Below are 22,082 nucleotides of genomic sequence, written 5' to 3'. Positions count from 1 at the left end.
ATTTTATGTCGTTTATTTAAATTTTTTGCACTAATGGCCCGTTTCCACTGAGTGGTACGGTACGGTTCGATTTGGTTTGGTACGCTTTTATAGCCGTTTCCACTGTCAGCGTACCAAACCGAACCGTACCGTACCACTTTTTCAGCACCCTTTCGAAAGGGTACCAAAAGGTGACCCTTTTGAGATTACAGCGGAATTATTTATACATATAATAACGAGCCATGGTCGACCCGGGCTCAAACAAACCTTGTCGTCGTCTTGATAAACAGCCACAAAGCCATGGAGTAGAGCAGATTTACCCTGTGCCGCGTAGTTTTTTTACGAGGCAGTCTGAGGCGCGCGTCTATTTCTGAAATAACAAACTTCTTGAGCCGATGATAATAACGTGCGCTTGATTATTGACGTGTTTTTGAAACCCGATCCTGTCAGACACTGACAAACGCGAGAGTGAAGCGTGAAGAAACAAAGGAGAAGCCGGAAAAAAAAAAAAAAAAGAGCACATTATTTTTTCAGCAAACATGAACAAAATGCCATGTTTAACTATTATTGTTATTATCATCTTTTGGACTAATATGAACTCAGAATGATGGAATTGTTCTCTAACAGAGGCTACATGTGCTGCTGAAAATTACAGACACAGATGAGAGGTTTACACTGACTGTAGGCTATATATTGTGTTGTTTTTGAACCTAAATACGGACGAAATGTCTGTTGTGTGTGTTCTTCTGTAATTGATAACATATCGGAGACTGTAAGGGGCTGTTTGTGTTTAAATATGTTCATTTATTTAGTTATTTAATATAATTACAGACGTTACAGTAGGCTGTTTCGATCTCATTGATCTGCAGATATAATCAACTCATGTTCATAGAAAAGTTAGTAATGAACATTTCTACACAAGTATTTATGTGTATGAAGCGTCTGTTTTGTGAAAAGAGCTTTTCATATGATATGTGAGCGACCTGTACAGCTTTACTGTAGACATTTCCTCCAGCGAGAATGACGTCGACTAAAACTTTCTGTCATACACCACGCCCACCAAAAGGGTACCCTTGTTAGTGGAAACGCAAGCTTGATAAAGGTGACCCGTACCAAACCGAACCGTACCGTACAGTACCAGTCAGTGGAAACGAGCCATAAGTAATTCCAAAATACAAGAATTTGTATCCACACCATCCACTGATACAGATACAATAGTGATGCTAATCTGGCAGGTTAAACTGCATTTCTATATTTGAAATATGCTTCAATAAAACATTGCTGTTGGATTTTGCTGTCTTATTCAGTTTTGCATGATGTTATTGTTTTGAACAGAAGTTTAACAGTTTTGAATACAGTATGTGAGCACATGCTAAATGTACGTACGTACAAAGATTTTAGGCAGTTGTGTTGTCTGAGTGAGAAAAGAATTGATGAAATTTGAGAGATGTAGTCATTGAAGGCATTTTGAGCCAAAACAATGAGAATTGATCCTGAGTTTAGCCCACATACACTTCTGTTGTGCTCACTGTGTGAAGAGTTTTGCAATAGTGACCTAAGTATCGAGAAATGTGTCTGCAAAAAAAACTGTTAATGTATTATCTTTCCATTTCTAAAGATGTTCTGTGACTAAAATGTTATTTTAATAAATACATCTGTTTATTAAACCTGTTTTGTTCAAATGAACCACTATATACTACCCATACTCACTGAGAAATGGATAAAAATATACATTTTCAAAATGGTGTGCTCCATAGAGTGGAGGAACTATGATGTCAATTTGTATGCAAAAACCCGGAGGCGAGTTTAGTAGTAGGATTTTAGCAGTTCGGTTCCCTCGTCCCAAAGTCAATGGGTTTTTTGAATGGGATTTCAGTAAAATCGCTTTAATAAGCTTTGTGGCTAACACAAACTCAAGATACTTTCACGTTTTTAGTCTACGACATAAAGTTACTGCACACACTTGATTTATTTCGGTTACGCTTCTTTAAAAAGACGGTTGTTATCAAGTTGCTAAATGGGACTACAAGCGATGTCGGAGACATTATATGTACGCAGCCTCATATTTTGGCCAATAGACTGATTTCACGCGACCGCCATTTTTAAAAGCGAAATCGAGGCTGCGGTGGGAAGAAACCCGGAAGTATCATTGGAAGTTACATTGGAACGTTGTGTACTTGGCTGTATATCTTATCAGCGAAGAGACAGTGACACAGATTTATCATTTCACCACCTTCCGAGTGACCCGAAGGTCCGTTCTGTATAAATGGTGAAAATAAAAAGGCATATCAGAGCTCATTTTCAGCTAAGTTAAGGGAAATGGCACTAGTTAGCTAACGTTTTCTTTCCCAAACACACATTTTAGACACCTTTTATCAAACTCGAGTTAATATACTGATTCTTTTACTATATTAGACTTGTCACAATACTGAATTAAAACAAAAACTGTCAATTTCCCGCTAACATTTAAGCCACTGTTGATGCTTTCTTAAAACAGCGCTGATTTGCCATTGTATTCACGTGCTCAACAGAAATGCTTGTGATTGGCCGAGAAGGTCATCAGTTCACCCTCCGCTGTTTACCGAGCACAAACACAGACGAGTGATCTGCTTGATGACTCGACTGGTCTTCACGGCTACTTCGCGCCCCAGTCTCCGTGTATCTGTGTTTGCACTGGGTGAAGAGCGGTAATCTGAGTGTAAACACAGATACACGGATTCAGTAGCGTTTCAATGCTAGCGGGAAATAGACGGTTTTAAAACTTCTGTACCGCGATAACACTATTACAGACAACACGAGGGTGTGCTACAGAGGACTGCAGTGTTTTATCACTCACCGGGTTACATAGGCTGAAGTAGGAAAGCGTCCCCACGGTGTTTACTTGTTGCCATGAACTGAAGCCTATAGGAGGACACTTGAGCATATTACTCTTACAGAGATTGTGATGTTGTTTGATGCTAAATTGCTTTTTAATTGTTTAAATTAAACTTACTGAATGATATTAAAGTGATGTTTACACCATTTCTGCATTTTGAAATCTCGGTAACAGCTGGAGGTTTGCAGTCCACAGCATGTTACTGCAATGTTTACAGTGCTGGCCCTATACTTCCGTGTTTCTTCCCACCGCAGCCTCGCTTTAGATCTTTAAAATGGCGGCCGCGTGAAATGAGCGTATAGGCTTTTAAAATGTCCAAGCATTGACCTGGGCACGGTATGCTGGCTGGTTAATTTTTTAACAGTGAGGCCTCAGAGAAACAGAGTTAATAACACACTGTCTAACTCAATTTATTGCTCAACAGGTTCTCCACAGGGATGTGTTTTATCACCATTATTGTTTGTACTTTACACTGCCAGAGTGAATTTGAATCAAGGTATATAAATAAGTATGCTGATGATTCTGTCATTGTTAGTCTGCTGCATGATCATGAGGAGGGCCATGGCCCAGTGTTGGACAACTTTGTTGCTTGGTGCAAAGACTCATATTTACAACTCAATATCTCAAAAACTAAAGAGATGCTGATTGATTTTCGCCGCAACTCTATTTTTAATGCTAATACTACTACTATAAACGGTACTGTTGTTGAGCCTCTTCTTAGGACATTTTATTCTTCATTTATCGAGTCTCTTTTAACTTTTGCAGTAGTATGCTGGTATGGCAATTTGAGGGTGACAAGTAAAAACAGACTTTCAAAAATTGTTCATCAATCTCAAAAGATCTTGGGCATAAATCTTAACAGTATGAGGAGACAGTCATAAAGAAGGCCAGGTCCATTTTAGCAGATGAGAACCACCCACTTTATTTAAAGTTTTGCCTCTTGCCATCAGAGACCATTGCCATTGGGAATTTATATTGTGTATAGATAATTCCTTCACTTGTAAAGACTGTCGAAACAGATTAATTTGTTGATCATTTATTTTAATTAAACGATATTATGGAGATACTGCTACCAGGTATTATTATTACGTGGATAAATGTGTAAAAATACACACGTTAACTGTCATTTTAACGTGAACAATTGATTTGAACACATTTAACTCTTTCATAACTGCAATATTTACACTGCTCAAAATGTATAGCATATGTGACTGTATGGGTATGCTGTATGCTTTTCGCTGTACTTCGTGACAAAAAAATTGAGGGTTGCTCTGTGCCCATGATGGAACTTGTCCCCCACGCCTCATTTCTGTCGTCTATTACTAAATTAAGCGGGCTGTGTGCATGCGAGCGAGACACATTTCAATATGTCTTACGATAATACTATATAAGCACATTTATACATACAGTTTTAAAACTTTTACAACAACCATAAAGCAAAACAAAGTGTATTTCCCACGGTAAAAAAAACTATCCAAAAGGCACGTAGGTCTATGTGTTTTTGCGTATTTATTTGTTTATAATATATAGCATGGATTATAATATAAAATCTTTGTTATGAACCATATTTCTAAAAAATAAGCTTGAAAAGTTGTCTGTAGCAGGATGGTGCTAACGTCACAAGCGAGCGCCCTGAAGGCACTGTAGTCCGTTTATAGCCTAATGTTAGCTTTTCAGTTCTTGCGTTTGCATTTAAGATGCAGAAGTGCTAAAAGTTGTATTTCCATGTGAGGATTATCTGGCCTGACAAAACAAGTAAGTGTAATGAACGGTGTTTGAACACAGAGCTTATTATTTGCAATCTTCGAAAAGCCTGTGGGAAAATCTTATAGGGATTTTATCGAGGGAATCAGTTTTTATGCTAGCAGCTGATTAGCCTTCAAGGTGACGTCTTAGTTCATCCACTCTGTTATGCTGAGCCCTGTATATCTTCATTATATCTATACTATGAAAGCATGTTTTCCATTATATTTTTTCTTTGCATGCAACATAAGGGAAATTTTTTTTTTAGTGTGAACTGCCCCTTTAATGCAAACAAAAGTTTTTCTACTGTAATTTTAGAGCTTTTAGTGAGCTGGTACTTATAGTTTTTTTTTTTTAATTCAATTTTGAACTCCACTGCGATGCTTCATTGTACTCTTGCTTTTTTTATGCTAAACTAATTAAACCCTATCAGAGTGATCCTCATTTTAAATCAAACGTTGAATCAATCACATTTCAACATCAGACCTCTGGGCTCTGTCAAAACTTTGAGTAAAATGAACAATCTCATCCTTCCCTTTTGTGTATTTCAAGAGTTCACACTTAGCTGATGATTAATTATAAGCTTGTTTGGCATACTGTCCTGGGAGAGAGCCCTGACCTCATAAGATCCTCGAGCCCGGGGCTCCCTCCCGTTGCAAGGCGAGAGGGGAGTTCAGCGAGAGGGGAGCTCAGGTAGATCTCGAGAGCTCCCCCGCTGTAATAACCAATGAACAGCCAGTGATTGCTCTTGAGAGATAACCATTTACTAGGAGCATGTCTATAGTGCCGGTTTGAATTAGTCAATTAACTTATGTTGCATGTTTTTTGGACGGTGGGAGGAAACCGGGGAACCCGGGGGAAACCCACGTGAGCACGGGGAGAAAATGCAAACTCCGCACAGAAACGCCAACTGACCCAGCTGGGACTCGAACCAGCAAACTTCTTGCTGTGAGGCAACAGTGCTAAGCACTAGGCCACCATGTCACCCATCTAGGAAGGAGGAGGAGTAGGGGTGGATGGGGGGATTCTTCAAAACGAAGATAGCGGTGGTACGTAACCCAGGGTATGTGTAGTAGCTTAGGAGTCGTCTGATTGGTGCATTGAGAATTGGACAATGGGCATCCAGCCGCTAGCAATCATAAGCACGTGATTCTCTCGAAATTAGTTTATAACTAAACTTCACTTTGTGGCAAAGAACAACAAGACATAAGGAAATAAACAAGTTTCCCATGAGCGCTGCGGAAACCTGAGTTTGTCAAAGCCACTGAAGGATGTGAAATGAAACAGTCGCTCCTCTGGTTATTGTCAGTCAGATATATTGGCACTGTGGTTTCCATTCGTATAAAGACTTTACAATTAAACATTTGAAAGCTTTTCTGGTTCACCTGTGGCACTTTCAGTGTTTTTAAAAGCAGAACTAGAATTCATTACAAATGCATTATTTCACATGGGTCATACTGGTTGGTTAATGAGCAGCCATGAAAGCAAGGCCAAAACAATCAAGGTCAGTGAGTTGTATTGTCTATCTGATAACTGATATGTGAAACAATCTACCATAAACAGTCAGTCAATAGCACATGATAATTGTAGGCTCACTTCCACAGTTTCTATTCATGTAAAAACATGTTTTGTAATGGCTTCAATTTGGTCTGTTTTGATTCTCACTTATGGTTTTATGTGGTCAGTTGCTGTTTTAAAGTAAAGTAACTATGCAGAGTTACATGTAACTCTAAACCTAACCGACATTCTTACCCCAAACATACTAGTTTATATGAAAGGCCTCTAGATTGCATCACACTTATTTTACCAAGATCATGCCTTGATTTTGAGTGATTTAATTAGGACAGTAAGGTCTGACTTTGCTTAGACAAAAGTCTTGTCACTTATCAGAAATAATGTCCAGTATAGAATATAAAGTCATGCTGCAGTGAAAACAGAATGAATATTGTGTCTGACTCCATCATGAGCTTGGAGGACTGCATCCATACATCTCTGCAGTGACTCAAATCACTGATTAATAAAGTCATCTGGAATGGCAAAGAAAGCGTTCTTGCAGGACTCCCAGAGTTCATCAAGATTCTTTGTGTTCATCTTCAATGCCTCCTCCATCTTACCCCAGACATGCTCAATAATGTTCATGTCTGGTGACTGGGCTGGCCAATCCTGGAGCAGCTTGACCTTCTTTGCTTTCAGGAACTTTGATGTGGAGGCTGAAGTATGAGAAGGAGCGCTATCCTGCTGAAGAATTTGCCCTCTCCTGTGGTTTGTAATGTAATGGGCAGCACAAATGTCTTGATACCTCAGGCTGTTGATGTTGCCATCCACTCTGCAGATCTCTCACACGCCCCTGTACTGAATGTAACCCCAAACCATGATTTTTCCTTCACAAAACTTGACTGATTTCTATGAGAATCTTGGGTCCATGCGGGTTTCAGTAGGTCTTCTGCAGTATTTGTGATGATTGGGATGCAGCTCAACAAAAAAAAAATCCACCTTCTGCCACTTTTCCAAATGATCAACTAGAAGTCAAGTTCTTATTTGTTGTTCTTACAACTGGGATCAACAACAAGACTTTTGTCAAGTAGTGTATAGTAAGTAATGTAATTAATATTACTCATTAGTTAAATGAGAAGACACTATCTACATCGCCTTAAAATAAAGTTTAACCAATTCAGTCTCCCAATATTTGTGTGTGTGTATATATATATATATATATATATATATATATATATATATACACATACATACATACATACATACATACATACATACATACATATATATATACATACATACATACATACATACACACATATATACATACATACATACATACATACACACACACACACACACACACACATATATATATATATATATATATATACACATATACATACACACACGCAAATATTGGGAGACTGAATTGGTTAAACTTTATTTTAAGGTGATGTAGATAGTGTCTTCTCATTTTATATTATAAATATATATATACATACATAAAGTATGAATGTTGATTAAAATAGAAATTAATAAATTGAAAGTATGGTTTGACAAACAAATTGTCATTAAATATAACTAAAACAAAGATTATGTTATTTGGATAATTAAAAAGTAGTCATAATATAGATTTACATATAGATAATGAAGTTATAGAAAGAGTTTATGCATTTAAGTTTCTTGGTGTGGTTTTGGACCATACAATTAGTTGGAAACCGCAAATAAATAATGTGATATCAAAATTAGTAAAAACTGAAGCAATATAAAGTGTGTATAAAGCACAATAAATCAATGTATGTAATATATAACACATTTATGTTGCCATATAGGAGTTATTGTGTTGAAATTTGGGGGAATACATATAAATCTAATTCACGATCCTTATGTAGAATGCAGAAAAAAGCAACTAGACTGATAGAAAATGTGTATTTGGAGCATATAAATCCTTTATTTTTTAAATTGAAGATAGTTCAATGATTTGGTTAAATTTAAAACAGCAGAACTTATTTAAAGCTAGGAATAAATGACTTCTGAAATGCATACAAAAATTTTTTGAAGAACGACAAGGGGGATATAATCTGAGAGAAGAACTCAATTTTAGGAGGTTGAAAACAAGGACAACTTAAAAGTTTGTGCATGTCTGTATGTGGTGTGAAACTATGGAACAGTATAGAACAGATTCACAAACAATTTCAGGACATTAATCAATTAAAAAAGTTGTATAAATATATATTATTAAAAGAAATATAAGGATGAAGGTGATTGCAAAAGGATAAAATGAGAAAGGTATGATGAAATTTTAATTAATGGCTATTTGCAGTACTATTGATTTTTGTGGGTCTACGTTACAAATCGTAAATGTACAAATGGAATCAAACATATATAATGTCAAAGATGCCAAAAGGATAAAATATGTCTCATGTAAAAAGAAGAGAGAAGTAAACGAAGAAATAAGTTTAAGTAATAGACGAATGATGTATGTGGTAATGGACATGGGGAAATAATTAGCTTGTGCTTCATCCCGCTCCATTTTCGACCATGTTGAAATTTATTCATTTGTTAAAGATATTTTATGTATGATATTTCTGTTCGAGAATAAATAAATCAAATCAAAACGAATTTGCCAGGGTTATGAATAATTTTAGGACTGACTGTGGCTAAATAAATGCCAAACACAATGGACAAAGCGCATTGAATTACACAACCACACAGCGGCACTGTAGGGTAAAAGATAAGATACCTGACTAGCACAAGTCAATGGGTTGGAAATTATATTTTTACCCCCGTCACCGCCGGCATTTCCCGCTCAAGGACATGTCAAAAAATTTACATCAAGAGATATTTTAGGCAGAACTGAGACGGTGTAATTCATGCAGCGAAATGTTCCTCGGAGATTTGTGCTGCTAATTTTACATCCGCTTGAATATGTCGTAAATCCCCCGAGCTCAAGTAAACTTTTATGCTAACGTACTCTCGGCTAGTTTAAGGACGAATCTCTGTGGCATATCTATTATTATTTACTTTCTACTCAGAAATCTGAGGTCACCTTAATGTTATGTTCCTGATAAAGAGATCAATGTCTCATTTTAACCGCCTCTTTACAAATTACAGAGAATACAGCAGGAGGGGATGGATTTTGCTCTTGTCTGCTTCGATTCAGAGAGATTTATTCGGATATAATGGGGCTGTTAGTGAGATGTATGGTGTATAGGGTGGATGTTTGCGGGATGGCCGTCCAGAGTAAAGTTTTTTTGTTGATTAAAATGCGATCAGGATGGAGTGGACGATGGCTGAGAGTCAGCACTTCAGTCTGCAGAGCTCAGCAAAAACTGCGATGAGCAAATCAACACTTCATTGGCACACGAGCAAACACACATCTGATAACACACACAGATACTCACTGCATAAACATGCAGCTGACGGCGAAATTATTAAAAATTTTTCAAATATTTCTCAAGTGATGTTTAAAGGTCCTGTAAAATTAAAATAAAGTTTTTTTTAGATGCAAGTATATCATTAAAGACATCGCATACACTAACCGGCCACTTTATTAGGTATATCTTACTAGTACCGGGTTGGACCCCTTTTTGCCTATAGAACTGCCTCCTTTGTGGCATAGACTCAATATGGTACTGAAAATATTCCTCAGAGATTTTGGTCCATATTGACATGAGAGCATCACGCAGTCGCTGCAGATTTGTCAGCTGCATAACCATGATGTGAATCTCTCGTTCCACCACATCCCAAAGGTGCTCTATTGGATTGAGCTCTGATGACTGTGGAGGCCATTTGAATACAGTGGACTCATTGTCATGTTCAAGAAACCAGTCTGAGATGATTCACGCTTTATGACATGGCGCGTTATCCTGCTGGAAGTAGCCATCAGAAGATGGGTACACTGTGGTCATATAGAACATGGTCATCAACAATGCGCTGTAGGCTGTGGTGTTGACACGATGCACAATTGGAACTAATGGGCCCAAAGTGGGCCAAGAAAATACCCCCCGCTCCATTACACCACCAGCCTGAACCGTTGACACAAGGCAGGATGGATCCATGTTTTCATTTTGTTGATGCCAAATTCTGACCCTACCATTCGAATGTTGCAGCAGAAATTGAGACTCATCAGGCCAGGCAACATTTTTCCAATCTTCAAGCAGTTTCTGAAATACTTGAACAGGTGTACCTAACAACGTGGCCGGTGACTGTATATCTCATAATTGTAATGGAGCAACTTTAATAATAAGCAAATTAACGAAACACTAAGATTTTTTTTTTTTACAACTAGGCATATTTATACACCATAGTGTGGTGTAGAAAAAAACTACAGTATGTTGGATTATTTGTTAAATTGTTATAAATACTAGTATAGAGTATAATACACGTTGCTATACTAAACTTTATAAGTGGTGGTGGATGAGGAGATTCCCCCCTATGTGTAAAGCGTTATATAAAATGTAAGGAATTATTAATATTATTATTATAAAAACTACTTAGCAATTCCATGCAAATGTCAACCTTGCCATGAAAAAAAATAAGTTTTTACCAAAATAGAGAAACCCTTTCTATGTTTTTTGTGTAGGCTTGTATTTTACAGTGATTTAAAAATACTCTTAAATGTCTCTGTCAGTGTTCTCAAACAAGTTTATTTGATTTATCAAAGTCACACAAGTAGCAATTTCACATCCGTCAAATCCGTAACTAAGGCCGCATTTACACTGCACTGTTCAAGTGACTCAATTCCGATTTTTTTCTCCCATGTGGCACAGATTCGATATGGCCCATGTACGTGTAAGCAGGAACAAATCACACGGATTCCAATTTACTCAAATCAAATTCAGGCCTTGTTCATATGTGGAAATTTATCCGATATGAATCGGATCTGTGCCCTCGTGTCTGCAGTGTAAGCAGGTAGATTTTCACCTGTCAATGCGAGTTGCGCGTCATTAAAAACCATAGCGAATGACGTCAAGTCTGACACTTTCTTTTCAGAACAGACTTCAGCAGAGTCCCAAACCTTAAATCTCATACAAGAGGACTCAAACAGCTTTTATATTGTCATATAGCACAGGTATTTAAGCATGTTAACGAGAGCGAGAAAGCGCAATGTCCACCACGTAACCAATATAAATAAAACTAGAGCATAAATCACGTGCATAAATCACGCCATGGACATGACATTAAGATGCCTACTGGTTTAAAAAAAAGCCTATATATCAAAAGAAGATGAAGACATAAGAACCTTTCTGTCATAAACTATAGTAAAACAGCTTGTCAAAAGCTGCGAACAGATTACATACAGGAATAGAGGAAAGAGCACTCTTTAAATATCAGCTGTTAGTCAGCGCCCGCTCTTTTATTTCCTGGTCATTGACCCTTTGCCGTGTGCTGTGTAAATGCAGACGATCGGATACGAGTCACTTTTAAAATATGATGTAAGCAGGTCAGCAAAAAAATCGAGTACAGTCACAAAATCAGAATTGACCATCAAGATCTGCAGTGTAAATGCAGCCTTAGCTTTTCCCTCATAAATACAAAAATGTAAAATCAAATAAAATCAATCATGTTTGTTCTATAGAGAGCTGACTCTTCACCTCTTGACTAGCATTTTTGGGGGTTGTGCAGTTTAATTCACAGGATTTCTACAAAGTATGCTGAATACTGTAAAGTTGCAGACTTTTTTGGTCACAAACATAACGCATGTTTATTTTCACCATTTAAAATATTTTAAAAATGCTTACAGATTGATATTTTTCTGCTCCTAGAACTCTGTGGTTAGTATTTTTGGAAAATATAAACAGATGTTTCCATATAATGTTAACGTTACTCTCTCTGTGAATTTATGTTTTGAGTTTTTACTGCAAATGTCACATTCATAACGCTAGATTTGTTATACTATAGTGTTTTTAAAACAAAGTTTTAGAACGAAAACGATTCATGTCCACACTGCCGTTTCATCTATCGTTTCTGAACAGCTCTCCGTCTCCACTATACCGCTGAAAACGCACATCTCGTGACCACACACAAACCTCCCCAGGTGAGAGCAGCGCACGTCGGACAGTTCAAAGATCTACCGCTGGATCTAATCTCAGATTAGTTGTTAAATGTCATATTTAATTCATCTAGTCTATATCTAACAACTCTTTGGTCTTTTAAATCTATTACTTGTTCTCAGGTAACGTGTTTTGCCTGAGCACAAAGATAAGTTAGTATATTAATTATAAGTGGGCATATATAAATTTTTTTAATCTACATTAATCTCACTGTAATCTTGGAATTAATCTAGATTAATATAGATTAAAATGTCTTATGTGGAATTACAGATTATGTGGGATTATACTACCCAAATAATGACTAAATATAAGTCTTTGAGAATGAGTTTCTCTAGCCAGGTGGCGCATTAGACCAGGGGCTTATCTCCTGTTTCCAAAATGCATCACAAACTGCTTGAGAAACTGTTCTACTATGATAATTGGTGATGAAAATAAATGATGTTCAATAAGATGTACTTGTGTTTACTAACTGTTTATTCAGTTAAACGTGAATTTTGAACTGTAGGCCTACATAAGCTCCAAACAGCGATTTTTGATTACCTTAATCTGACTAAAATCATAACTGAACTAAACAGAAAAGGAATTAAGACATGGAGTATGCAGATATTAGTGGCATTACTGAAGTAAACACCGCGATCAAACTATTACCGTCATGTAGGACTTTTCATCATATTTTCCGACAAGATCCACACACGCAGCTGTCAGTAAAGGACCTCACACATACACACACACACACACACACACACACACATCGCGAAATACAGACATTTTTTTCTTTCCATTTGGTGCGTTATTAAATTCCATAACACTCTTCCACCAGTCCTTACTCCTTATTTGCGTCTAATACCCCAGTTTGTCACGGGGGCATGAATGAAATATTCAGGAATTAAAGTGAAATTGCCGAACTGCAGTTAAAGTCACCCAAAACTACAGGAAACTCTTACATGATCTTACGTGAAAGCACTTCAGGTAAACACCTTAATTATATTATTGTCTAAGGCAAATAACTAGATTACAGATATCCATGTAAACGTAGTCAGTAGTGTCTTCAAAGAAAGTGAAAGATCCACAAGGGCATCCTGCTCATTTGACTCAGAAGGGCACTTTTTTGTCAGACGGCTCACCGGTCAGGTATACATCCGCGCTAAAAGATCAAGGTGAAAGTCATTATAGCTTGCGTAAAATAGACCCAGCTCCCAACCCAACTTTGAGAATAGATTAACGGCGATATTTTTTTATCGTGCGATAAGAGTCTTGTGTTAACGCAGCACATTAATGCAGATAATGGCCCACCACTAATATTAATTTATGTAACCATTTACACTGATTCTGCACATTGAAAGATTGCTTGCATTTATTTTCTATATTCATTCAATCATTTTCTTTTTGGCTTACTCCCTTTATTATCTGGGGTCGCCACAGCGGAATGAACCGCCAAATTATCCAGCACATGTTTTACGCAGCAGATGCCTTTCAAGCCGCAACCCATCTCTGGGAAATATTTTCTATATTGTATAAACTTATTGTATTATTGATTGCCATTATTGATTATTAAAACTGATATTCAGTGAAAGAGAAGTATGTTTCATATTTTTCACTGAAAATGAAAGGAGGCAGTTCTGTTATTGGCTCCGTTTTGTTATAAATATGCATACAGTGAAGATGATGGTCATATAAATATGTAGCTGCATGATGCCTTAACATTTTTGGTGTCTGTTAAGTTGTTAATATCAAGATAAAAATCGACAGTTCCTAATATCATGTTTTCATTTTATTGTTAAGAGAGTGAAACAACACAGTCTGGGTGATGCGAATGATGTTATACGGTACACTGTTCCCTTTGAAGATTTACCCGACGTGTCTTCGGGAGTTTATTTTCCATTTCAAACTTGCGAAGACTGAACTTACAAGGAAAGGAAGCAAGACTGAATTTTTTGTACTTGATATTGAGAAAAGGCCAAATAAGTGACTGTCTGCAGCCCTGCCGCCGTTTTCAGATGTCTCTGTTCTCCCCTATTCACACTGACACGCAGCAGCAGTGCTTTAAAACTCTCGGGGTAGTGGGAATGGACAAAGTAACAATAGAAAAACTTATGAATTTTAAAATTAAAACGAATTTGTGTAAACGGGACCTCAGTTAAACGTGGAAAACAGTTTTGGAGAATTTGATGTTTCCCTATTGAAACAGAATGCCCAAAGAAATTACTTGCCTTAGAGGGACTATTCTAGTATCATATTAAACCATGAATATAATCAAAACAGAAGTGTATATTGGGTATTTTAACAAATGCAGAGAAGAAATAAATGACACAAAATGTGCAAGTGGTGGTTTACTTAGTAAACTTAGTACTTAGTAAACTTAGTAAAGCATGAGCCAAACTTACTGAACTTCAGATGTTTTTCCATATACAGGATTTATAAGGATGCAGCAGATGAGATGCTTGTCCTTCATGCTTCAACACAATCATTCTGTCCATTTATCGCTCTCTGCTCATATTTCTCTCGTGTCGCTCACAGGCCGCTGCTCTCAAACTTCGAACTCATGTCAGACTTTCACCTTCTGCTAAGAAAAGCTCACATTAAGACAATTCATTAAGATTATCCTAATTCATAATCTGCGACCCGGAGAGAGTTCAGATGAGTGGTGAGTGAGATTGATTCTCATTAGCTGACGGTAATAAAGATGAACTGATGCCTTCAGTCATTCTTCGCTTCAGCTTATTCATTAGAACTGGCAAATTATTTAACGAGTCACACCTGCCACCAGGGTTGCCAGATTTTTGCAACAAAACTAACCTAATGGCCAGTCAAAACTAGCCCAATCGCCAGTCAAAACTAGAACAAAACTAGCCAAAATGGCAAAATCAAAACTAGTAAAAAACTAGCCCAATGACCAGCCAAAACTAGTGCAAGACTAGCCCAATGTCCAGTCAAAACTAGCACAAAACTAGTCCAATGGCCAGCCATAACTAGCCCAAATGTCCAGTCAAAACTAACCCAATGACCAGCCAAAACTAGTGCAAGACTAGCCCAACGTCCAGTCAAAACTAGCACAAAACTAGTCCGATGGCCAGTCATAACTAGCCCAAAACTAGCTAAATGAGCAGTCAAAACTAGCACAAAACTAGCCCAAATGTCCAGTCAAAACTAGTGCAAGACTAGCCCAATGTCCAGTCAAAACTAGCACAAAACTAGCCTAAATGCCCAGTCAAAACTAACCCAATGGCCAGTCAAAACTAACCCAATGACCAGTCAAGACTAGCCCATTGGCCAGACAAAACTAGCACAAAACTAGCCCAATGAATGACCATCAAATGTAGCACAAAACTAGCCCAATAACCAGTCAACGCTAGCACAAAACTAGCCCAATGGGCAATCAAAACTAGCACAAAACTAGCCCAATGGCCAGTCAAAACTAGAACAAAACTAGCCCAATGACCAGTCAAAATAGCATAAAAAACAAGCACAAAACTAGCAAAATGACCATCAAAAGTTGCACAAAAATATCCCAATGTCAGTCAAAACAAGCCCAAATGGCCAGTCAGAAATAGCCTAAATGGCCAGTCAAAACTAGCCCAAAAATAGCCTAAATGGCCAGTCAAAAATAGCACAAAATTATCACAAATGGCAAGTCAAATCTAGAACAAAACTAGCTCAATGGCCAGTCAAAACTAGCACAATGACCAGTCAAAACTAAGACAAAAATAGCCAAAATGGTCAGCCAAAACTAGCACAAGACTAGCCCAATCACCAGCCAAAACTAGCCCAATGACCAGTCAAAACTAGTACAAATCTAGCCAAAATGTCTAGCCAAAATTAGTACAAGACTAGCCCAATGACCAGCCAAAACTAGCACAAGAGCCCAATGGCCAGTCAAAACTAGCACAAAACTGGTCCAAATGGCCAGTCAAAACTTGCACAAAACTAGCCCAACATCCATTCAAAACTAGCCCAAATGGCCAGTCAAAACTAACACAAAACTAGTCCACTGACTTGTCAAAACCTTCCGAATAGTATCAAAACTCCCCTCCCATCCGTAAAATACCTTACTTTAATCACTGTATGCATTCTACATGGTTTCTTATTTGAAAACAACTGTATATTAATAACTACAAATTATGTTATTACAAAAAAGTCATCTTACTGACAGTACAGAAGCATCTTGTAAGCATCAGTAAAAAGCATCAGTAAAAAAGTGAGCAAATGCAAAACAAGTCAGGCAGAAGTCTCCCTTCCAGATTCCTATCCTCTGTGGGTGCTTACTGTTTCATCATAGTGTTTTCTTATCATTAGCTAATTTTACACAATGATACCGGTAAATATCTTTTATTTTCATAAAATATTTATTTGAATGCAATTGGTAGAGTAAAACATTAGCTGCAACCATCTAATTATAGCGATGCATCGAATATTTAACCCGCGGAACTAAAAACAACCTGCGACAAGTGGTTAAGCAACCAAATTCTGCGGGAAAACCACGGATTTGGCAACCATGCCAGCCACTTTCAAACCGGAGGAAAACTTTTCTTCCTTAAAAATTACTTAGCAAATAAAACGCTTTCACGACAAGTGAAAGAACGTAAACAATGCAGCTGAACAAAGTGAAATTTTCATGGTATGTTCAAATGTCGTAATGTTTTGAACTGTTATAATCGGAGGAGTTTGGAGTAGGCTAGATTGACGACAGATATAACAAATAAAGCAGAATAGTGCCTATTAAAGAAAGTTCATCAAACTTTTTATACTTACTAAGTCGTTTTCTATATGACAAAGCAGCCTCTACATATTTTCCAGTTTATGGCGTCAATAAACAGAACGATGTGTAGTTTACCGTGTAATCCATGCTGGTGTTTACATCCGAGCGTCGCCATCATGGCCGCGCATGCGTGTAACCGACTAAATCGCTACTCGGTTCAGTTCACCCAATAATGAAAAAAAATAATAATTATATATTCACCCCTTGTTTCAAACCTTTTGGGCGTTCTTTCTTCTGTTGAACAGAAAATAAAACATTTTGAAGGAAGCTTAAAATCTTTAACCATTGACATCTATAGTATTTGTTTATTTTTCCTATGGAAGTCAATGGTATTTACATTACCCTGTTGTCTATTGGAAGGAATGCATCAATAGAGCCGCCATTTTAGTACAGGGTAGCGCTCCTTTGAAATGAATGCGGGACCAATGTAGTGGAGGACTGTGGCCATCCAGAGCCAGAGATACTCACATACATATATCTATGATCGGGAGTTTTCCCGGTGGTCATAATGCAAATATTTTTTTAAATGACGAAAAATTTTTTATTTTACATTACTTTTCTACATTGATGGATAAGTGACTGCACGGGCATTACAGACCAAAAGCTTGTGTTTGTGTGTATGGAAACGTACTATCCTCCCCCCGTTTAATTTGATCTAATCCCTGTCCTGAAACACAGGCCCTCTCCCGCCTTCACAGAGGGTGCAATTTGTTTGTGAATGAAGCTCCGTTATGAATGACTCGTTCACTTAGCGGACAATGCAAGTTTCTAATGCAAGTTTCTGACACCGCAGCGTCTTGTTGTCATATTTATTTTGCATTGTTTGCTTATTTTATTCAACAAAACTAGCATAAGCCTAGTATTTATGGCAGGTTGGTGCTACTCTGCCATATGGTGAATGCAGTAGGTGACTGTTTTAACGTTGCTTGTTGAGCACAAAAGTTTATAACATACAAAAACGTAAAAAACTAAATCTTACCTATGAAATGTTCTGCATTTGTGCTTTGTTTTCTTTGTTTGCTCGTTACTACACCCGTACACAACGCTAAAGTCCAGCATCTTCACGTTGTCTTGACTAGTGTGGTTGAATGACATTTGTGCTCTGAGCACTGTACAAATGTGGCGGCGCTATTGAAGCATGCCTACAGTCCGTATGCGATATCTAGTATACATCTATGAATGGTAATAGGTTTTCAGCATTCTTCAAAATATCTTCTTGTGTGTTTAACAGAATAAAGAAACCCATAAAGGTTTATAAATACTTAGTATTAAATAATAAATAAACGAGTAAATTTTCATTTTTGGGTGTACTGTCCTTTTAGCCTTCACATTGGACATCTTTAACTTAATCTTTTTTTTTAAGAAATGTGAAATTGTGTCATAATTCACTCACCTTTAGTCGTTCCAGTCTATATTACTTTATTTTTCTTCAGTGGAAAGATAAAGATCCTGGGAATGTCAATGTTGTTCTTCTTCCACACAATGAAGATGCACATGAATTACAATTACAAGCATGCATTGTAACATATTTATATAAAAAACATTTAGTTGTTGTTGATGGTGCAACAAACATTTACAGTTGTAACAGTCGTATCAATGATTTCTTTAACTAAAATTTAAATTGTAAACTAAAAACTGTAATAAATGAACAAGTTGATGTACACTCACTGGCCACTTTATTAGGTACACCTGTCCAACTTCTTGTTAACGCAAATTTCTTATTAGCCAATCACATGGCAGCAACTGTGAACTGCTGCAGTTCAAACTGAGCATCAGAATGGGGAAGAAAGGTGATTTAAGTGACTTTGAACATGGCATGGTTGTTGGTGCCAGACGGGCTGGTCTGAGTATTTCAGAAACTGCTGATCTACTGGGACTTTCACGCACAACCATCTCTAGGGTTTACAGAGAATGGTCTGAAAAAGAGAAAATATCCAGTGAGCGACAGTTCTATGGGCGCAAATGCCTTGTTGATGGCAGAGCTCAGAGGAGAATGTCCAGACATGTTTGAGCTGATAAAAAGGCAACAGTAACTCAAATAAGCACTCGTTACAACCGAGGTCTGCAGAGGAGCATCTCTGAACACACAACATGTCCAACCTTGAGGCGGATGGGCTACAGCAGCAAAAGACCACACCGGGTGCTACTCCTATCAGCTAAGAACAGGAAACTGAGGCTACAATTCACACAGGCTCACCAAAATTGTACAATAGAAGATTGGAGAAACGTTGCCTGGTCTGATGAGTCTCGATTTCTGCTGCGACATTTGGATGGTAGGTTCAGACTTTGGCGTCAACAACATGAAAGCATGGATCCATCCTGCCTTGTATCAATGGTTCAGGCTGCTGGTGGTGGTGTAATGGTGTGGGGGATATTTTCTTGGCACACTTTGCAACAGGAGAGTCGCATCATGGATGTGCAGCCGACAAATCTGCTGCAACTGCGTGATGCTCTCATGTCAATGTCAAAATTTCGGAGGAATATTTCCAGTACCTTGTTGAATTTATGCCACGAAGGATTAAGGCAGTTCTGAAGGCAAAAGGGGGTCCAGCCCAGAACTAGTAAGGTGTATCTAATAAAGTGGCCGGTGAGAGAAATTCTAAAATCTGTTAATAATACAATAAATAAAAATGAACTTACATAACATTGTGTGTTTGTGTGTGTGTATTATATATATATATATATATATATATATATATATATATATATATATATATATATATATATATATATATATATATATACACGTATATTTATATATATATATATAGATAGAGAGACAGAGAGAGAGAGAGAGAGAGAGAGAGAGAGAGAGAGAGATGTAAATGAGTATATAAATGTTATTAATAATGGCCTTATCTAGAAATAGCCTTATCTGACATGTTATTATTCAGCATACTCTGTAATGTTTAGATAATAGAAAACATATGACATATGCAGAAAAAACAGATTTCAAGCATTATAACTTATTTCAGAATTCAGTTATTTCACCGTAATGTGCTCTCTACAACTTACAAATGTGTTAATAATGTTGTTTATTTTGCACTTTCATATTAGCTGACACCCTTATAGAAAAATTCAATATTTAAATATTTACATGTAGATAAACCTTAAGCACAATGCACAATTATATAGAGAATGTGCTTTTTTTGACAAGACTGATTCCATTATCTTTTTTTAGATAAATATATGCTCACAAGACTGAATGTCAATCTATTCCAAAGGTACATTGGATTAGGTTCTGGTGACTGTGGAGGCCATTTGAGTACAGTGAAGTCATTGTCATGTAAAAGAAACCAGTCTGAGATGATTCACGCTTTATGACATGGCACAATATCCTGCTGGAAGTAGTCATCAGAAGATGGGTACACTGGGGTCATAAAGGGATAGACATGGTCAACAACAATACTCAGGTAGGCTGTGGGGTTGACACGATGCTCAATTGGAACTAATGGGCCCAATATTTTGACCTATGATTGATTCCATTATCTTTTCTTTTTTAATAAGCATATGTTCACAAGGCGACCGCATCAACACAATAATCCGACAGTGGTGCTGGTTTATAATTTTTATTGTAAAATTGAAAAAAGAAGAAAGACAGAAAAAGCCCCAATAAGCATCATTTATACATATTATGTCAGAAATGATAAACGTAAAATCCGTACATAAATATATAAATAAACGAATGCAAATGATCGAAAAGTCTAACGATAAAAAGAATCGAATAAATTAATGAGCCAAACAATAAATAGAACACCGTAATTAAAACCTTTTACACATTTAATTGTCAAAGCAGCAAGTTCAAGAGGGAAGATGATGGGACAAAACTGCTCCGCTTTTGTTTCTGCGGAGATGAAAAAGAAAAGGACGGTTTGCTCCTCTTGAACTCCTCGTACAGATGTTGCTCGTGTCCCACACTTCCCTCCATAGCATTTAAACATAGATTCATTATTTAGCTTACATCTGTTTGTATATTGTGCTAAGAAACCCTAAGATATAACACAATCGTCCATCGCAAAACCCTCACTCAAGCACGTCTCAGTCCCGATCCAGTTTTTTTTTTCCTGTGTGTGTGTGTGTTGGTCTTTCGCTCATGCATAGAGCTGATCAGGGATCAGTTGCGACAGAGAATGCTCGAGGTTTTGGCGCGACTCCTCGTTGTACCTGAAAGAAGCTTACTGTGCTATCAATAATCCCACCAAAGACAAAATATTTCATGAGCCCGTCGTTACCTTGACATATATAGGAATATCATACCAGTAGATTAATCTATAACATCCTAAATCAAACCCTTTCTTCTGTACAAAACATTCCAAGTATTGGCTGGAACGAAAGCTATCCTCTCAACAAAATAAATAAAAAAATGCAGGAAAAGAAAGCAAACTTGGATGGAGAGCTTGAGGTTTGTATGTTTCGATGCAGCGTTAGCTCTAGCGGAGGACTATATATGGCAGTATATGGGGAGTATGAAGGAAGAGGACATGGCTTAGTTCAGGTAGTAACATCATATGAATAAAAAAACACAGTTTTGTAAAACATACTCCCAAAAATAGCCCGAACCCTGAAGAGCATGTGATAATCCCTACTGCATGATACCACGCTTAAAAAAAACTAGGAACCGCAACCTCCGCTTGTAGCCTTGAAGCCTCGACTGCAACCCGACGAGGTACAAAAATAAATAAACCAAATAAATAAAAAATAAACGGTGCGTTTTTATGTTTTCTATGTATCTTTTACTACAAAAATGTCTCTCTACGTCTCTAGCAATTAGCATGCACAAAGAGTGATTTTAAAGAGGCAGGGCAAGCTATGAAAGAAGAACTAGTTTACTCTCTCTTTTGGCAATAAATAGAATAAAAATTGAAGTAGAGCATGAGAATTCATGTTTGTACAGCGTGTATGTTCGTATGAGCCACAGGTTTAGAAACATCCGGATGAAAGAACTGCATGTGCCACTGCGCCAGCTGTTGGATGTGGGATATGTTTGGAATGGGATACAAGTATAGACTTCAGAAGTAAAAGTAGGAATTTAAAGGGAACCTATTATGCAAAAATCCCTATTATAAGGTGTTTAAATACAGTTGCGTGGCAAAAAGCTGTGAATATAAGCAGCTTCTAATTGTACAAATTAATTAATTTTAATTATTGTAATCACACTTGATAAAAACATTCTGCA

The sequence above is a fragment of the Danio aesculapii genome, chromosome 2 (genome assembly GCF_903798145.1).
Source record: "Danio aesculapii chromosome 2, fDanAes4.1, whole genome shotgun sequence".
NCBI classification, from domain to species: domain Eukaryota; kingdom Metazoa; phylum Chordata; class Actinopteri; order Cypriniformes; family Danionidae; genus Danio; species Danio aesculapii.
This window is presented reverse-complemented; position numbering follows the sequence as displayed.